The 17799-nt window shown below is 43.3% G+C and overlaps 1 long non-coding RNA gene across 7 annotated transcripts in view; it reads right to left on the bottom strand.

Annotated features, from left to right (window-relative positions):
- Positions 1-17799, bottom strand: part of LOC102555798 (uncharacterized) — a 97314-nt gene that overhangs the window by 65639 nt on the left and 13876 nt on the right. For 5 of the 7 annotated variants that reach the window (XR_010057114.1, XR_010057116.1, XR_005492695.2 and 2 more), the window contains one exon: positions 1-17799. This exon is cut by the window's left edge. The exons of 1 other annotated variant lie outside the window; for it this stretch is intronic. This is a non-coding gene — a long non-coding RNA (uncharacterized LOC102555798). One more of the 7 variants, XR_010057113.1, reaches the window with a different exon arrangement.

Below are 17799 nucleotides of genomic sequence, written 5' to 3'. Positions count from 1 at the left end.
GATGATTAGCACATATTTTCTCCTAGTTGAGTTCCCACGCTATCTCTTCAGTTTCAAGTAACTCCACCTAGAATCTGGCACTGAGCTCTCTACAGAACTAAAAAGCCAAGAAGACTGACGCTCCAGCTAGAAAAGAAAAAGCTATAAAGTACCTAGATGAACCAACTACAAACTACTTATTAGTGAACACAAAATTAATAAAAATCAGAGAAATCAAGGGAAAAACCTAACGATGCAACTTTCAGCCAAGATGAAATCGGTCCAAGGCAGGGATGTGGGGATTTCATCTAGAACAGTAAGAAGGATGAAATTGCTTTCACTTGAGATCTAGAAAGATACAAAGAGAGCAAGTTTGTGAAAGAAAACACAGAGTTCTGGTTTGAGCACCTTATCTCTGAGGTCTACAGGAGAAGCAAGTGGCAGAGCCAGGCAGGTGACTGGTTACACAAGGTGGAGTGGGGACCGAGTTGGGATTTAAGCAAGAGACAAAAATTTGACTGTTACTAATCTGGAGATGGTGTCTAAAATCCATAAGCTTACATTAGTACACCAAGGGAGTAAATGTGGATAAAATGGAGAATAAGGTCTAAAAAGTCTAGAAAGATGACTCAGCAGCTAAGGGATCCTGCTGCTCTTTGAAGGACCCAAGTTCAGTTCCCAGCACTCCATAGAACCACTAACAACAACCTGTAACTCCAGTTCCAGGGACCTGATAACCAATTCGAGTCTCTGAGGCCTTGCACAACACACACACACACACACACACACACACACCACATTAAAATAAATCCCTTTTTTAAACAGACCAAAAGCACTGGGTAGTGCTGGTGCCTGCTTTCCATCCCAGTGCTGCAGAGGTAGAGACAGGCATATCTCTGTGAGTTTGAGGCTAGCCTGGTCTACAGAAAGAGTTCCAGGACAGCCAGGTTCACCAGAAAAATCTCACTCATCTCAAAAATATTAACCCAGAATTGCTCCTGTCTAAAGGAAATGTAGGGGCAAAAGGTGGAGGACAGCTGAAGGAAAGGCCATCCAGAGACTGCCCCACCTAGGGATCCATCCCATCTGTAGACACCAAACCCCAACACTATTGCTGATGCCAACAAGCACTTGCTGACAGGAGCCTGATACAGCTGTCCCCTAAGAGGCTCTGCCAGAGCCTGGCCAATACAGATGCAGATGCTCACAGCCAACCATCAGACTGAGCACAGGGATCTCAATAGAAGAGTAAGGGGAAGACTGAAGGAACTGAAGGGGTTTGCAAGCCCATAGGAAGAACTACAATATCAACCAGCCAGACACCTCCCAAAGCTCCCAGGGACTAAACCACCAACCAAAGAGTATACATGGAGAGACTCATGGCTCCAGCTGCATATGTAGCAGAGGATAGGCCTTATCTAGCATCAATGGGAGGGGAGGTATTTGGTCCTGTGAAGGCTCAGTGCCCCAGTGTAGGGGAATGCTAGAGCAGTGAGGCAGGAGTATGTGGGTGGATTGAAGAGCATCCTCATAGAAGCAGAGGTGAGAGGTTAAAGGATAGGGGTTTGTGGAGGAGAAACCAGGAAGGGGGATAACAATTAAAGTGTAAATAAATAAAATAACCAATAAAAAAGAAAGAAAAAATGGAGCTGGAGAGATGCTTCAGTGATTAAGAGCACTAGCTGCTCTTCCAAAGAACGAGGGTTCAATTCCCAGCACCCACATGACAGATTACAACTGTCTGTAACTCCAGTTCTAGGGGATCCAACATCCTCACACACACACACACACACACACACACACACACACACACACACACACACACACACATACATCTGAGCAAATAAAAATAAATAAATTATATTTCAAAAATAGATCAAAAGCTCAAAGGGAGACTTCCCCAAATCCATTTGAAGAGTAGAAAGAGAGATGGTGGAGAAAGACTGGAATGGGGACATGGGGAGTAGGAGAGTGCAGAGGGTGCCATCACAACAAACAAGGAGAGGTGAGCAGCCATGCTCAATGCCACTGACAAACAATATAAGGACTAAAATGTTCTCGTTAGAAAGAAATATACAGAAGGCATTAAAAGCTCAGCAGAAGGGAATCATGAGGCTAGGGCACGGGCAGGTGGGTGGTATTTCACTAGACTCTCACACTGTAGCCTTCTGCGTTTCTCTCCATGTGGACGAATTATCCACATAAAAGCGCATACGGAGACACTTACTTGTTTAAATTGAAAGGGGCTGGGAGGTAGTTCGGAGGTTTAGAAACACTTGTCTAGCACAGGTTTCCCTCTCTAACACTACACAAAAATTTTAAGTGGGAAAACCTGGATAGGTCCAGCTAAAGGACAATCAGTAAAACATATGTAAAACTTTTCATGTTACTGTATCGTCAAGGGAATATAAATAGGAGTTAAGAGATATAGACATGAAATGAGTCAATTTCTTTTCCAAGACAGAATTTTAAAAAACAAATTAATTAGAGGCAATTTTTTCAAAATAATGTGGTTTTTTTTTCATCTATAATAATATAAGCCAGCACTGAATAAGATATTGGATAGCTGATATATTTTTTTTCCAGGCCAGAAAAAAAGAATTCATGCCCAAACCGAGCATAGTCAATGTGGTAAACAAAAGGATGGCTCATCTAAGGATGAATGGCAAGAATAGGTGTGGGTTTCCCTAAAGCAACTGCAGTTTCAAGAACACGCTGGAATAAAACCTTCAGCAAGGTAAAAATATCTAACTGGCAAAATGATGCTCACAAGCAAAAGCAAGACCAGTCACGATCAAGGTCACAGAACGGCCAGTGTAACAGCAAACCCTTCACTCTCGTATGAGTAGCTGTTTTCAATAAAGGAGAATGCTTGGTTTATCTGGCATGAGAGGAGACTGAACAGAAGCCAGCGAACATTTGGAATTTTCCCATGGAATCTTCCCTAAGCATGGTATCCTCCATTCAAAATAAGAGTGAAGCAGACCCTTAGCCTTGACTGATACTGAATCTTGGCTAAATTTTCTTTCACTAAAAGAAGTCTGCTTGTTATAGAAGTTTTGAGCCAGGGAGACCTTCACTGTTAAAGTACTACACAAAAGAATTAGTCTTTAAAAATTCCCAAGGTAAATTCACCACCCTTGGAAATCTGGGTTATTTGGTTTTCCTGTGTTTGCTTTAATTTGCTTACTTGGTTTGGTAACAGAGAATAGTTTCTGTGACACTTCAACTTCATAGGAGGAAACAAACATTTTATTATAATTTTTATATGTTCCCCAGGGGAGAGGAGAAGTGGTGCAGTTGACAAATTAGGCAACACCATAGATGGATGCACACACATGATTGAAGAGTAGATCCAGGGAGATACGAGGGCAGCTGTCTTAGTTAGGGTTCCACTGTATGACCATGACCACAGCAACTCATAAAAGGAAACATTTAATTGGGGGTGGTTTATAGATTCAGAGCTTTAGTCCGTTACCTTCATGGCAGGAAACAAGGCAGCATCTAGGCAGACACAGTGCTAGAGAAGGAGCTGAGAGTTCTACGTCTTGATCTGCAAGCAGCAGAGATACTGGACATAGCTTGAGCTTAGGAAACCTCAAAGCCCGCCCCCCACGGTGACACACTTCCTCCAACAAGACCACACCCACTCCAACAAGGCCACACCTCCTACTATTTCCACTCCTTGTAAACCAAGCATTCAATCTGTGGGGGCCGTATCTATCCAAACCACCATACCAGCATAAAGCATAAACAAATGAAAGATTCTAGAAGACACACAGGAGCTCAAAAGACACTGATACCTTCTCCAGATGTGGACAGTAGACGCCAGCAGGAAGACAGCTTTTTCTCTGCAGCCAGTGACTGACAGCATTTCAGGGCTAAAGAGTATCCATCATCATCTCCGTCATTATTAGAGCTGCTGTGACTGAGCTGGCCTCTGCCTGGGAGTCCAGTACGGCTCTCTAACACACTGAGACGGTCTTGATTTGCTTTTTATCTTTCTATTGTACATCTATCCTCATCCACTTAAAACAAAGAAACCTGCCGCATTCCATTTGCCTCACCAGCACCTAGACCTGGCTTCTCCAAACTCTGTCAGCATGTTGCATCTGTCTACTACAGCGGGGAGAAAGTAGCTCTGAACCCAGGACTGATGGCAAGTGGCTGGGATGAAGGGAACCTGCACTTCGGGATGGGACTGCTTTTGGTGCAGATGTTTCTGTGACTCCAGACTCTCTTCAGGGCATTGCATGAGGGGAAGGTGGGAAGGCAGCGGTCTTCTAAAGGAAACAGTTTTGTCTGTTGGTCACAATTAAGACAGTTTCCAGGGTCTGCCCTGCAGTTCCATTTACTCTTTCCATGTATAAAATAGCTTTAACTTGAAATTATGAGTACGAACAGAGACCAAAGGAACATAGCACAGGTATTGTGGCACTAAGGAGGTAAGTAGAACAACCACAAAGAATCCTGAGCCACTGACCTCCAGGGAAATCAAAACGAGGTCTGGGAGCAAGAGATCATCACTAGAAAACTAAGATTTCCTGCAAATGGCTCCTCCTCGCCCCAAGACACCAAATACCTAAGTTGTGATGCAAACTGATAACACTTGGCACTCACCGGGGTTTCTGGGTTTTGCAGTCTCTGCGCAAACCCTGATTAATCCTGACAGTTCTCCTCAGAGAGCTGCTGGTCTGGAGCCAGCCAGAGTGTGGGCCCTCGTGCTGATTGCATAAGTTCACACAACGCCTGTTCCTTCCCTCCACAATTTCCCATCATCCATGGCTTAAATTCTCATGACAGGTTTTGGGCAAACTCGCCTCTTCAAACCATCTCTCTGACCCCAGCCCCAACCCCAGGATTATGCCTCCCCTCGGAGTTCACTGGCTTCAGTTTTACATGCAAACACATATCCCAGGATTCCCATCTGAACTTGAAGAAAGTTTAATCATCCCTGACTCCAACACTCTCCCATGTGGGCATAGACGTCCCTTCGTGTTCGGAGAGTGATAGTACAACCACCCGTTGTTCCCTCCCTCACAATAAGAAAACTGAAACAAAATCAAACATTAAAGAGGAATATATTTCTTGACCGAAAGAGAAGAAAAGGAAACTCAGGAAAACTAAAACCCAACCCTCCCCACTGTTGCTGTGACTGTGATGAAACACCCTGCCCCAGAGCAGCTTACAACAGTGAGGGTTTGTGTCTTACAGTTTCAGGTTACTGTCCATCATTGAAGTTACGGGGGCAGGAGCTTGAGAGAGCCAGTCACGTCCTACCCACAGCGAAGACCAGGGGAAACTAAACACAGTCACACTGCCGGCCTGCTGCTCTTCAACTAGCTTTCTTTACTCTTGCAGAGTTCATCCTAAAAACGGTGCCACCTACATGCAGGGCGTGTCTTCCCACCAATTAAAGCAATCAAGATAACCCCTCACAGACTTGTCCACAGGCCTATCTGATCGAAGCAATTCCTCATTCGGGTTCTCTTCCCAAGTACTTTTAGGTTGTGACAAGTTGATATTTTATAGTTGAGCACCATGAGCTCCTCTCCTCCATCCCATCATTCTTCAAAGGAAGTTTAAAACTCACATGGGATGTCCTTATCTGTAAAACCGTCTGTGTTGGAATATACAAGTCAGATTTTCTATCTCAACTTACTAACATGCATAAAAGATAAATGCATAGTTGTATTAAGTCACTGATGAGGGAGGGAAGATGCCTGTCGAGTAAGAGCATTTGGTGTGCAAGCGTGAGGGCTTGAGTTCAAATCCCCAGCACTCATGTAAAAAGTCACAGCTATATGCACCTATAACTCCAGCACTATTGAGGGCAGAAATAAGAAAATCAGTAGATCTCTTGCTCATAGACTCTCAGCCAGGTTAAGTGGGAGACCCTGTCTCAAAGGAATAAAATGAGGAGTGACAGAATAAGATACCTGATATTCTCCTCTGTCCTCTGCACAGAGGTTGTATAAGTATTCCCACACATACGTGCACATAATACACACACACCCTCCTGTTCCCCTAACCCAAGTGTGCTCTAGATCTGCTAAGAATTCAACCTAATTTGTTTCCCATTGCACCTGGGTCTATGGGACTTCTCTCTCGTCCTGCCTCCTTTCTGATGAATTAATTAGATAGTTGAAATCCATTCAATGAAATGCTCTCCCCCAAAAACCTATCTTAAAATACCTATAAAGCATCCAAGAAGGGATTGTCACGTGCCCAATAATGTGGAGGGGAAACACCCAGAAGAATGGTGAAAGCAGCAGTAGAGTTAAGGCAACAGCAATCAAACACAGACAGTTACCCCCCAAACCACATGGATTACCCCTGCAAACCACACGGATGACTTCAAGACAAATGAATGTGAATCTAATAAAACAAAATCACACAGCCAATCTTTTTAAATTTGAGATGATAATATAAGGAACAGAGCAAGAAAGGAAAAATAATTAAATAGGTCATTTTAATTAAACACTCCAGAAGCCCTGATTTTACAACCTCAACCCTCTATAAATATAGCTTCTCGTTGATAATTTAACCTGAACAGTTCAAGCTAAGACAATCTAACAAGTCCACTCATAATGGCTGTAAATTCCTCAGGTACGACAAAATTAAATGATCACCAACCACTCAATATGGAAGTTAGCGACTCTCTCAAGTCCCATCTTATCTTTAAAACATTACTGTCTTGACGGTCTCTCATTTTTAGTATGACTTTGGAATCTCTGAAAGCCTCACAGGACTCTCTGGGGACAGGGCTCACCAAAGATACCATGTGTTTAGAAGTCTGTCCACTTCGTCTGTGTTCATTCCCCAGGATTCGTGAAGAAAGTTGACCGGCCATGTGAGATCTTGAAATGGAGTAGCTACACAGGTCACTCCTACAGTCAGGTACCTGGTCAGGGATGTTAGCAGGAACCAGATTTAACTGAGCAACTAAAGTTAGGGCAGGTGAGAGGAGCAGAGCAAAGAATATTAATAAGGGAGTGCTTTTCAGGTGGGAGATAGTAGGGCCCAGCAATTCTGCCAAGAAGGCAAGTTGAAAATGAACAAGTGTGTGTGTGTGTGTGTGTGTGTGTGTGTCTGTCTGTCTGTCTGTCTGTCTGTCTTTTATTCATGGATTCAAGGAAAGCTGGGTGGGGGTTAGAAGTGCAACCCGCTCACGTAGCTTAGGCAAGGTAGTGAAAAGTTACACACAACGATCCCTCAGAATCTGCCCAGTGTAAATCCTAAGCCAGGAAGAAAGACCATGCAAAAGATAGAAGCCTGCACCTGCAGTAGGGTGCAGACTGTGCACGTACCATTTCCTTCTGCCCACCATGCCTCTGAGATGAACCAGGAAGCATAACTGTTGTCTTATGTCTGAGATCAAGATCGTGACTGCGGATGGTTCTTCCTCAAATCCCACTCCACATGCCTCCTTTAGAAATGTACCATTTAGCCAGGCAGGGGGTGATGCACATCTCTTATCCCAGCACCCAGGAGACAGAGGCAGGCAGATCTCTAAGTTTGAGGCCAGCCTGGTCTACAGAGCAAGTTTTAGGATAGCCAGGGCTACACACAGAGAAACCCTGCCTCAAAATTTCAAACGAAAACGAACAGAAAAGTTAGAGAAAGAAATACGCCGTGAAGCCAGTAGCTGGAGTCTTGATCATCTTAAAGGGACCTGGTTATCCTTCACATTTGACATATGGTCAGTCCATGGGAAGACACGAGCTTGCACACTTTAATATATCTTAAATTGGGATTCATAGAGTCTCGATAAGGCTCCATGAGTACTGAGGGCCTGATGGGTCATGGTGGACTGGCTGAACACACATGAACTTGACTCACATGGCTTTTCTAGACAGCTACAACCGATAAAACTTTTCATCCAAACTGCCTTTAAAGACAGCTTGGAGAAAACTGATTCCCTGGGTGTTATTTTCTGTTAGAATAGAATAGAGAAAATTTAGTGCATCAAAATATGTTAGAAAGGTGAGGAGACACAAGAAACTGGGTGGGCATGGGTTTCCTTAGGGCATTCCTCAGTGGATGAGGATAACAGACCTGAAAAGTGATTGGGAAAACCCAGCCTCTCCATGCAAACACATTCTTCATTTGTTTTGCATATGCCTCTTTTTCTGTGGGATGTACACGGTGATGCATGTAAGTGCATGGTGATGCACATGTATGTGTTATCAAGCCATCTAGACACTGACATAATTTAAACACAGCTCTATTATCTAAATACATCTCAGATAATCCTTTCACTAAGTTGCAAATAAAGTGTTCCACCCTGATTTGAAAGTTGTACATTACGTGCATGGATCAAATACCCATGATGTGCCCGCAAAATAAATATAAAATACCTGTTAGTTAAACATTTCGAGTAGGAAATTAAATTATGCATAACAGAAAAAGCAGGCTATGTCACCTAATTAGAAGAGAATTGTTCTTTATTGCTAGTACACAAAATATAGTAGCTTAAAGTTAAGAAAAATTTAAGCTTAATGAAACACAGCAGCAGTCCCCTGTTTGCAAGGTCTATAATTTTATTTGAATCCCTCTGATATTTCTTCCATACAACTCACAACCCAATCTCCATGTTCCAGTAAGACTGATGACCTCCCTGAAGTGACTCAGACATGTGGCAAAGAATGCTGGTGCTGGAGATGTTTACGTTTCTCTTTTTATTCCAGGGAACGTGACAAGATGACAAACCCAGGCCTTTGTAGTGATGTGAGCTCATGTGTACCAGTCACCACCGATGAACCCTGCTGGAACTGATGCATGCCACCTCCAGTCACTGGCGTAATAATTCAACTGAGCCTCAGAACCCTCTTCCTAATGGCCTAATGGGGACTCCTGGGACAATTTTGAGGAGTCACTGATAATCCTAGAAGGTCCCAGTACATAGCTGCCATCCTTGTTTGGTTGGAACAAAACACTGATTCTTATGGCTGCCTGCTGTGTTCTGCTGTGACTACAGGCTCTAACCATTTAGATGCTCTGCTCTGCTGTGAATACAAGCATTGAGATGTGGCATGTTTTGGTGCATTGGCATCATTGATACAGTAGTGATCTTGCCTCTTTCCCTGGTGCTTCTCCCAGCCACTCATATTCTCAGTCCTTCATTTCATCCTGTAGATCTACACACAAATGGCACATGCTCAGAGGAGGTTCCCTGACCTTCACGATGACCCAGTTCCTCTTCTTACTTACTTAACTACTTAACAATGGATTACCCTCAGTCTCGAGTTGAAGGCAAAATGTTCCCCACAGCCTCATGGTTCTACATTAGAGGCGTCCTTATTTGCCTGTTCATTTACTCACAATGAGATTCCTCCATGAGAAACACTAAACCCTTGTTTTCTCTACTGGTGTGCACTGCTGCGTCTCTGCCCACGCCCAGTACAAAGCAGAGTCTCCCAGTGAATCCGTGAATCAACCCACGATAGAAGTGATGCTGATTAAGCTGCTGTGCCATGCATGGTAGGCAAGACTAAGTTACAGATTCATGGAGCAGCATCCCAAAGCCCTAAGCATTGGCAAAAATTAGATTCCCCCATCTTTTCATTTGTTTTTTTTTTTCCTAGCATGCCCATCCATTCTTCCTGCACAAATTGGACGGGGTTCCCATTAGAGGACCGAGTTCAAGAATTACAAAGACCATAAACTACATCACTGATAGAACTTCAAACCCCAACAGAGGAAAATAGTTAACCAGGGGCTATCACATCTTCTCATTCATTCTCAAATACACTCCAAGTATGCTCTGCTGCTAGAAAGAAATGACCCCCCAAACGCTGACCACACTTAAAGTGCCCACTGCACACACTCTAGCAACTTGGGTAGCACAATTTTCATCTGAATGAAGAGCCTGTCAAGGCAAAGCAACTACAATGGATCTATTTACCACCTTCCTTCCTTCCATCCCAAATGCCCTCAGCTCTCCTAACTCCCAGATACCAACTAAGAAACAATCATGAAATGAACGGGCCAGAGTCTTGACACTCCCAGAGTTCCTAAGTGCAGAAATTAAACTTTATTCTTAGAGTTTATTTGACCTTCAGTAGCATCTAGCACTTTCATTTTCAGTGCTGGGCTTGGGCTTAGGGAAGATCCTGAAGCCGAGAAACATCCATTTCTTGTGACTTTCTTTAGTCCTAGCTATAGGAGCCAGAAATCAGAACTGAGTGCCTCCCGCCTACCTGGCTTCCAGAATACTATTGCATATGCTGGGCCAACAGTCCCCAGATTTTACTGCCAGAAGATTAATTGTGTGAGTTAGGTAGCGGCAAATAGCTTGGTACACAGAGAAATTATAGAAACCTTCCATCAGCTACGTACACCCCACAGATTCACATTGTTCATGTATATATTTAAAAATTTCGAGGCACCTTGGTTGTTGTTGGAATCTCCCAACTGAACCATGGATCTGATGTTATCATTTTTCTTAATGTTCATTAACGCTCCACTGACGGGCTGTTCCTTGAATCACAGGTCTCCAGATCCTTAACATCCCATCCCCCCACCCTCATGCTCCCAACCACCTCAAAGTACACAACATGAACACCAAAATCAATCAACACTCTGAAATCACTGCCTCCTCTGGTCCGACACCATGCGAGCGTCTTGCACTGTTGTAGCTCCAGTCTGCTTTCTGGTCCCATGACTGCCCTTGGAGCTCTGCCCTCCTCCAGCCTCTCCCTGGCATCCGTGTGGCTCCTTCAGTCAGTTCTAGTAGCACTTGACTTTTAAGAGTCATGTAATGGCTTTGACCTGAATAGACCGAGCTATCTGAAGTCTGTAATTCTCCCCCCAGTGTTCCAACCTTTCGCTCTGGGTTCTAAATGTTCCCTGCCATTTAAAAAATTGCCTCATGGACTACAATTAATTTAATGACAGAAGAAGTCGGGGTAGCTAACAGCCCAGGACAGCAATCACCTGTGGCACTCTAGTCAACTCCAGTTACCTCCACTAATGAAATGAGAGGAGAGATCAAGATAATGCAAAGCTATCCCAGCCAGAATTTCTAGAACTTTTGTGAGTGAAGCTCCCAACTTGAGGTCTGAAGTCCATTGTGACCTCAACTGACCTGCAGAAACTCACCCATTCAATTTGAGCCATCTGCTCTGAGGGGAAATGGCAAAAGCTGTAGATCAAATCAGATCAGGGGGAGCCGACTGAGTCCTCTATGCAGGAAAATGCTGGACATCTCTAGACATGAGCAGGGCCTCTACAGAACCGTAAAAGAAAAGCAAGCAGTGGCTGCTCTCCTCTGCAAGCTCTGCCTTTGAAAGAAAGGGTTAGTTATTTACCCCATGCTTTCTGGAAGATGCCAGATTGGACAACAGATGTAGCCTCCAAACTTTAGATCCTAGAATCAGAAAGGAAAGAGGGAGAGGGTAAGGGAGGGGGAGGGGAGGGCAGGGGAGGGAAGGGGCAGGAAGAGGGAGACAGGAGAGAGAGAATGAGAGTATCTACTGAGGAGTTGGGGGAGGGGTAGTAAGCAAGCTCCAGGGAACAGATCTTATGCCGTTTCTGGGTCTGTTTCTAATCTTTTTTGAATCATCATCCAACCTCTACTCCTTTAAGGGTTGTGACTTGGCTGCCTTTGGGGTGGCTGAGTCACATTTCATGATGGATTAGGAAGTGGTGCCATTTTCCATATCCTTCGGAGGACAGATGTTAGGAGCTAGTCAAACCTGGGTGACGTCAGTCCACGGTGCATAGTGTCTTTCAGAGAGACTCCGTATGTCTTCATCAATTCAGTGTTGTTATAAAGGAATATAAGGGGGTTGGGGATTTAGCTCAGTGGTAGAGTGCTTGCTAGGCAAGCGCAAGGCCCTGGGTTCAGTCCCCAGCTCCGGAAAAAAAAAAAAGGAATATAAGGAACCTGTAACCTAATAAAGAAAAAAGAGAATTGTCCCCACAGTGGTAGGGCCTGGGAACTCGGATGTCAAGGTGCCAGTGTTAAGTAAGGGCTTCTTACAGCTTCTTACAGCCCAGGAAAGTGAGTGCATGTGGAACAACAGAGGGCTGCTTCTCCAGCAGAACTACTCTCACAATAACTCTACTAGGATGAACCCACTCTCAAGACAATTCTGTTAACCCACTCAGGAGGGTGGAACCCCCGAGACCTAATCCACTCTTAAAGGGTCCAGCCTCCCAAACCATCAGACCATCAGTGACACTCAGATTCAACAAGGACTTCAGAGGGGACGCTCCAATCGTATGTTACAGTATAGCACCCAAGAAGGTGATTGGGAGAGGGTGAAACACCAAGCGGAAACGGCAGCCAGAGTGAATTAAAACCCTGAAGGCGATGATACAGCAGGGGCTTTTACCTGCATAACCACAAGGTCGGACTAATTCAGAGAGCCCACAGGTCCCCTGGAAGGGGACAAATGAGATGACCCAGGAAATAGAACCATGATGAAGCCTGAAGCTTTCTGAGCTGAGCCACGCCCTCTGAAATAGAGGAAACAAAGACACAGGAGGCCCAGAGCCCTTCAAGCCCTTCTTTAAACCGCATCTTATCGTGTAAACTACTGGCCCCAAAGGCAAAGAAATAAATATCCGATATTTTAATTGGCTAACAGCAGTCACTCTGTCTTAATAAAGATGGATATGAATAATCTTCCCAAAGTCTTATCTAAAGTTCAATAAAATAGTCCACCAGTTAGTCCTTTTCCATAGCTGGCACTGGGGGCTGACTCTTTTCTATGTGGGCAGTGCTAGGGATCAAGCCCAGAGCTTCCAGCACACTAGGTGCACTACCAGTGAGCCCTTAAATATGGTTCCTGTAGCACAGTGATTCTCAATCTTCCTAATACTCTGACCCTTTAATACAGTTCCTCACACTGTTGGTGACCCCCAACCATAAAATCATTTCGTTGCTACTTCATAACTGTCATTTTGCTAGTTAGGAATCATAATGTAACTATCTGATCTGCAGGATTTCTGATGTGAGACCCCCGTGAAAGGTTCATTTGGCCCCCAAAGGGGTCACGCCCCACGTGTTGAGTGCTGCTGCTGCTAGAGCAGAAGCTTCTACCTCACACTCTACCCCAGCCACCAGAAAGCTAAGCAGGAGTGAGTTAAGTTTCCCAAGGTCTTTTCATGTTCTTGACTCTGTTGCAGCTCTCATCTACTCAAAAACAACCCAAGCCCTAGGAGGTCTCAAATGGCAACCTTGTTTGGTTTGAAATTGATTAAAGAGAGAGCATATATTGTTTTTAGGACATCACAGAGGCTTACTTAAGCCCCAATGCAGCATTAGGTAACCTGTGATAATATGTGGCCATTTGATTCAAGGTAAATAAAACCTCAGCACTAATATTCCAGGAAAACAGCAATTCACGTTTCCTCTAGGTCAGCAGGATGGGTACCATTTTGCCAAGCACACAGGACGATATCCATCTGTTATCAAGGCACAATTTCTGAAGAGAATTAGTCTGCAAGCCAGCTCGGCCCTCACTAGATGCCTCTGAGTACACAAATGGGACGGTGATTCATCTTTTCAACCAGAGTGTGACTGGGGAAAAACGTTACATTGCTTTAATTTTACTTTCGTGCTGGGGAGGGGTGCGCATCTCCGCTACTCCTGAATGGGCGCCTCATTCAGCGCAGGGCGGGCGAGCAGAGGGGAAGCGGAACCATCAGCTTCCTTCATGAACAGCTGTTTCACGGGCTGATTACAGTCAGCAAATCTTCCTGCTGTGTCAGGGCCTGCCTGACTGCAACCTGAGAAGCCAAGACATTCCCAAGGCAGGTGGGACTGCAAAAACCAGCAGGAAGCCAAAAGAAACTTAGAAATTCAAGTCCCCAGGTGGCACCAACTGATCATCTCATGGCACAAATCCGGCCTCCTCCTTCTGTCCGAGGGTCGGACACCTGGAAAAACACTAATTATCCTTCCTTGTCATCAGCAGCATCAATGCCACAGGGTTACCCAAGGGCATTAATCAGCTCCCACCTGCATTCAGAGCAGCACCTGGTGGAGAACAAAGTGTGTGTGTGTGTGTGTGTGTGTGTGTGTGTGTGTGTGTGTGTGTGTGTGTGTGTGCGCCATGTGTGCACATGGAGACCAGGGGCCAATCCCAAGTGTCACTGGGCCCATGTCTACCTTGTTTTTTTGAGACAGGATCTCTCACTGATGTACACCAAGTAGGTTGGGCTGGCTGGCCAGAGAGCCCCAGGGATCTGCCTGCCTCTGCCTCCTCAGCTCTGAAATTACAAGCACATGCCACCACAGGTGGCTTTTTCAATCAGTTGGGTCTTCATGTTTGTATAGCAAGCTCTTTATCAACTGGACCCTCTTCCGAGCCCTCCCTGACTCCTTCCTAATTCCAATCCATTACTCTATGGGAGCTGATGGTGTCTATGTGTGCAACCATGCACCTTGCCAGCCTGGGAGCCGCCACACTGGAGACACCGCCCACTTAGTCACCGTCTTTTGCTTCTCATACTAATCTGCACATGATTCCCAATCCAAAGAGGATTCCAAAGACACTGTGAAGGGGATAGGCCCCACCCAACACCTGACATAAAGCATCAAAGTGATCTAGAAAAGCCTCGAGGCACTACAACACCTACATGTGTACAAAAATGACACCGAATATGAGCACACAAGCTTTGTTCCCATTTGTAAAACAGTAATCAAAGACAGAGCCAATCAAGACACCATTGACGGGAGCCTTAGCCGTTCCTTGTCTGTGTGCAGCAGCCGGGCATGTGCTCAGACACCATGAAATGTTTGACTTTCCCAGGCACACTAAGCCAAGTGGGGATCTCAACCAGCAAGTTCCTGGTGGCAAGGGACCATCAGTGAGAAATGAAACAGTGGTGTGGTGGCAAGGATTTGCAATCTCAGCATTCAGGAGGACGGTGACAGTGAAGCCAAATTTGGTCAGATAGATAGATAGATAGATAGATAGATAGATAGATAGATAGATAGATAGTCTCAGAGAGAGAGAGAGAGAGAGAGAGAGAGAGAAAGACAGAGACAGAGACAGAGACAGAGACAGAGACAGAGAGTAAGTTATCAGGAGATAGATAGTCTCAGAGAGAAAGAGAGAGAGAGAAAGAAAGAGAGAAAGTTATCAGGAGATAGATAGATAGATAGATAGATAGATAGATAGATAGATAGATAGATATCAGAAAGCAAAGTATTAATAAATAAAAATTGAAATACATAGCTCCACTGAATCTTAAGTGTGAACAAAGTCTATGTGGAGGAGTACGTGAATGTGGCAGGTATGTACATGTGTTTCTATGTATTCCTGTCTGCATGCTTAACCTATGTCCATCCAGAGCTCACCCTGTTTACTGACAAAGGCATGGCATAAGTGTGTCTTAAACAATCATCTTTAAAAATAGCGTTTCATCTTTGCTGTATTCTTATTTATCAAGAGTTATGTATAGCTTATCCTGTGTCACACTTTGCTTAAATTAAACATTAAATTATATTCCATGCCTGGTTCTGTTTATAAATTTTGATCGAGACACACAGTCATGCTCATTTATTTAAATATCATTATAGCTATTTTCTATTAAAATGGTTGTGGCAAGGCACACATAGCTCAAAACGCTGAAGGTACTGACCTGACCCCCGGGCTCTTTACGGAACATTGGTAATCTCTATCCCAAGTACCTGAGAGCTACATTTCACTTCCTCTTTTCGAAACCCTAATGGGCAGATACTTTTATAGGAAGAAATATTCTCAAGCATAGCAAATTAAAACATTATGATAGCAACTTCAGTACCTCATAAGGGGACTAGGAAAGTGTTAAAGAATTCACAGAATCCTTGGGAGTCTGCATCTAAGTCACTGTATGGACCATGGGCTCAGAAAGAAAAAAAAGGAAGGTAAGAAAAACAAAACAGTATCAGAAAACAAAACTAAAATAGAAGGTACTCAGCAGAGTCTAAGATGCTGTCTTGTAGTTAGGGTTGTGTCTCCTTAGTAGTAAATGATATGCAACACTTTTTGTATACTTGCTAAAAAATAGCCACTTGAATTTTGTTTTAAGAATCTATTCCCACTGTTAATTGGATTGCTAGGAATTTTTTGTTGCAGTTTTCTGAGTTGTTTATATATTCTAGTCAATTATTTGTAACAGCAAAGATATGGCACCAGCCCCCAAGGCTAGAAGCAAATGAGTGGATACAGAAACTGTGGTGTATATATACAATGGAGTATTACTCGGCCAGGAAAAATGAAGCCCTCATCTGCAGCAGCAGATAGATGTAACTGGAGAACATTGTGTTAACTGAATTAATCCAGATACGGAAAAACGAATGCTACATGCTTCTCTCGTATATGAAAGCTGAAAGTTCAATATGAAGTAACATTGTGACTTACAGAGGTTGGGAAGAGTGTGGAAGGGTGAATAGAAAGAGGGTGGAATTTATAATCAACACATGTTGGTCTAAAACAAAAAGGAAGCAAACCAGTGTTTATGAAGATAATCTGGTTAATATTTCCATGCACAGAAGACCAAAGAGGAGAAAAATGACTCAGAATTGTGATTTTCTGGCCTGATCATATAAAACTCTTAGAGCCTAAAGATCAAGTTGCTCTGTCGCCTCCCTGCTATCTACATGATGTCTACAAAGGACTCCCCACAAAAGCCTTGAGAGACAGTTAGCCAAACAATTCCACACGGAAAAACAGAGAGTAAAATAAAATTACTGACTGTTTACTATAAAATATACTAAGATAAACATGATCACCTGGGAAACACTTTAAATTTTTTTAAATACTCAAATACTTAAAAAACAAAATAAAATAAGGTTTAATAAGGCTGGACAGCAGTTAAGAGCACCATCTCCTCACACAGAGGATGCAAATTCAGTTCCCAGTACCATGTTGCAGCTCAGAACCACCTGTAACTGCTTTGTGAGGGCCCGGGGCCCTCTTGAGGCCTCCGTGGGCACTGCACACACATGTAGTGCATACACATTTATACAGGCAAAACATATACACATGAAAAAACATATACACATGAAATAAATATAAATACGTATTTTTAAAACTTTTTAAAGAAGGTAAAATACAAAAGAGAAACAGTAAAGTAATAGATAGATAGATAGATAGATAGAAATGTATACATGTTAATCATAAATTAATATATATTAAGGCAGAATTGAAATTAAATAGTCATATCAGCAAATAGAAATAAGCTAAAATGTTTAGTGTAAAATATTTTAAAGTTTCTACACAGAATAAACCTAACTCTGTAGTATATACATGAGATATGCTTTTAGTGACTAATTATAAAACTAAGGAGTGATTAAAATGTGCCAAGCCTGGAAAGGAAGGAAGGAAGGAAGGAAGGAAGGAGAAAAAAGACAGAAGAAAGGAAGGAAGGAAGGAAGGAAGGAAGGAAGGAAAGAAACACACCATAGATCATAATCTTGATATCAAAATAGACTTTAGTCCAAAAGCCACTCAGTGAGGCAAAGAATATGGTGTAATTCTAAAAGCTATTTTCACATGAAGATTTATCAATCTAGGCAGCAAATATCCCAGTAAGAAGTAAGAAGATATGTATATATCTATACATATATCTATATATCTATATATATCTGACACATCTGTCTCAGATAATATTGAACCATGGATCCAATAGAGCAAAGAGGCAAGGCTACAAAATCATAAGCAGAAAGTAGCCCTTTCACACAAATGTTAGATTCCACACTCTAATGAGAGAAAATACCTTCTTCTGAAGTAGACGTAGAACAAGAATAGATCACATACTTCAGTTCAAATCAATAGTTCCACACAATGGAAAAATAACTTACAGTACTGTTTAATTAAA

The sequence above is a fragment of the Rattus norvegicus genome, chromosome 13, assembly GCF_036323735.1.
Source record: "Rattus norvegicus strain BN/NHsdMcwi chromosome 13, GRCr8, whole genome shotgun sequence".
NCBI lineage: Eukaryota > Metazoa > Chordata > Mammalia > Rodentia > Muridae > Rattus > Rattus norvegicus.
This window is presented reverse-complemented; position numbering and strand designations above follow the sequence as displayed.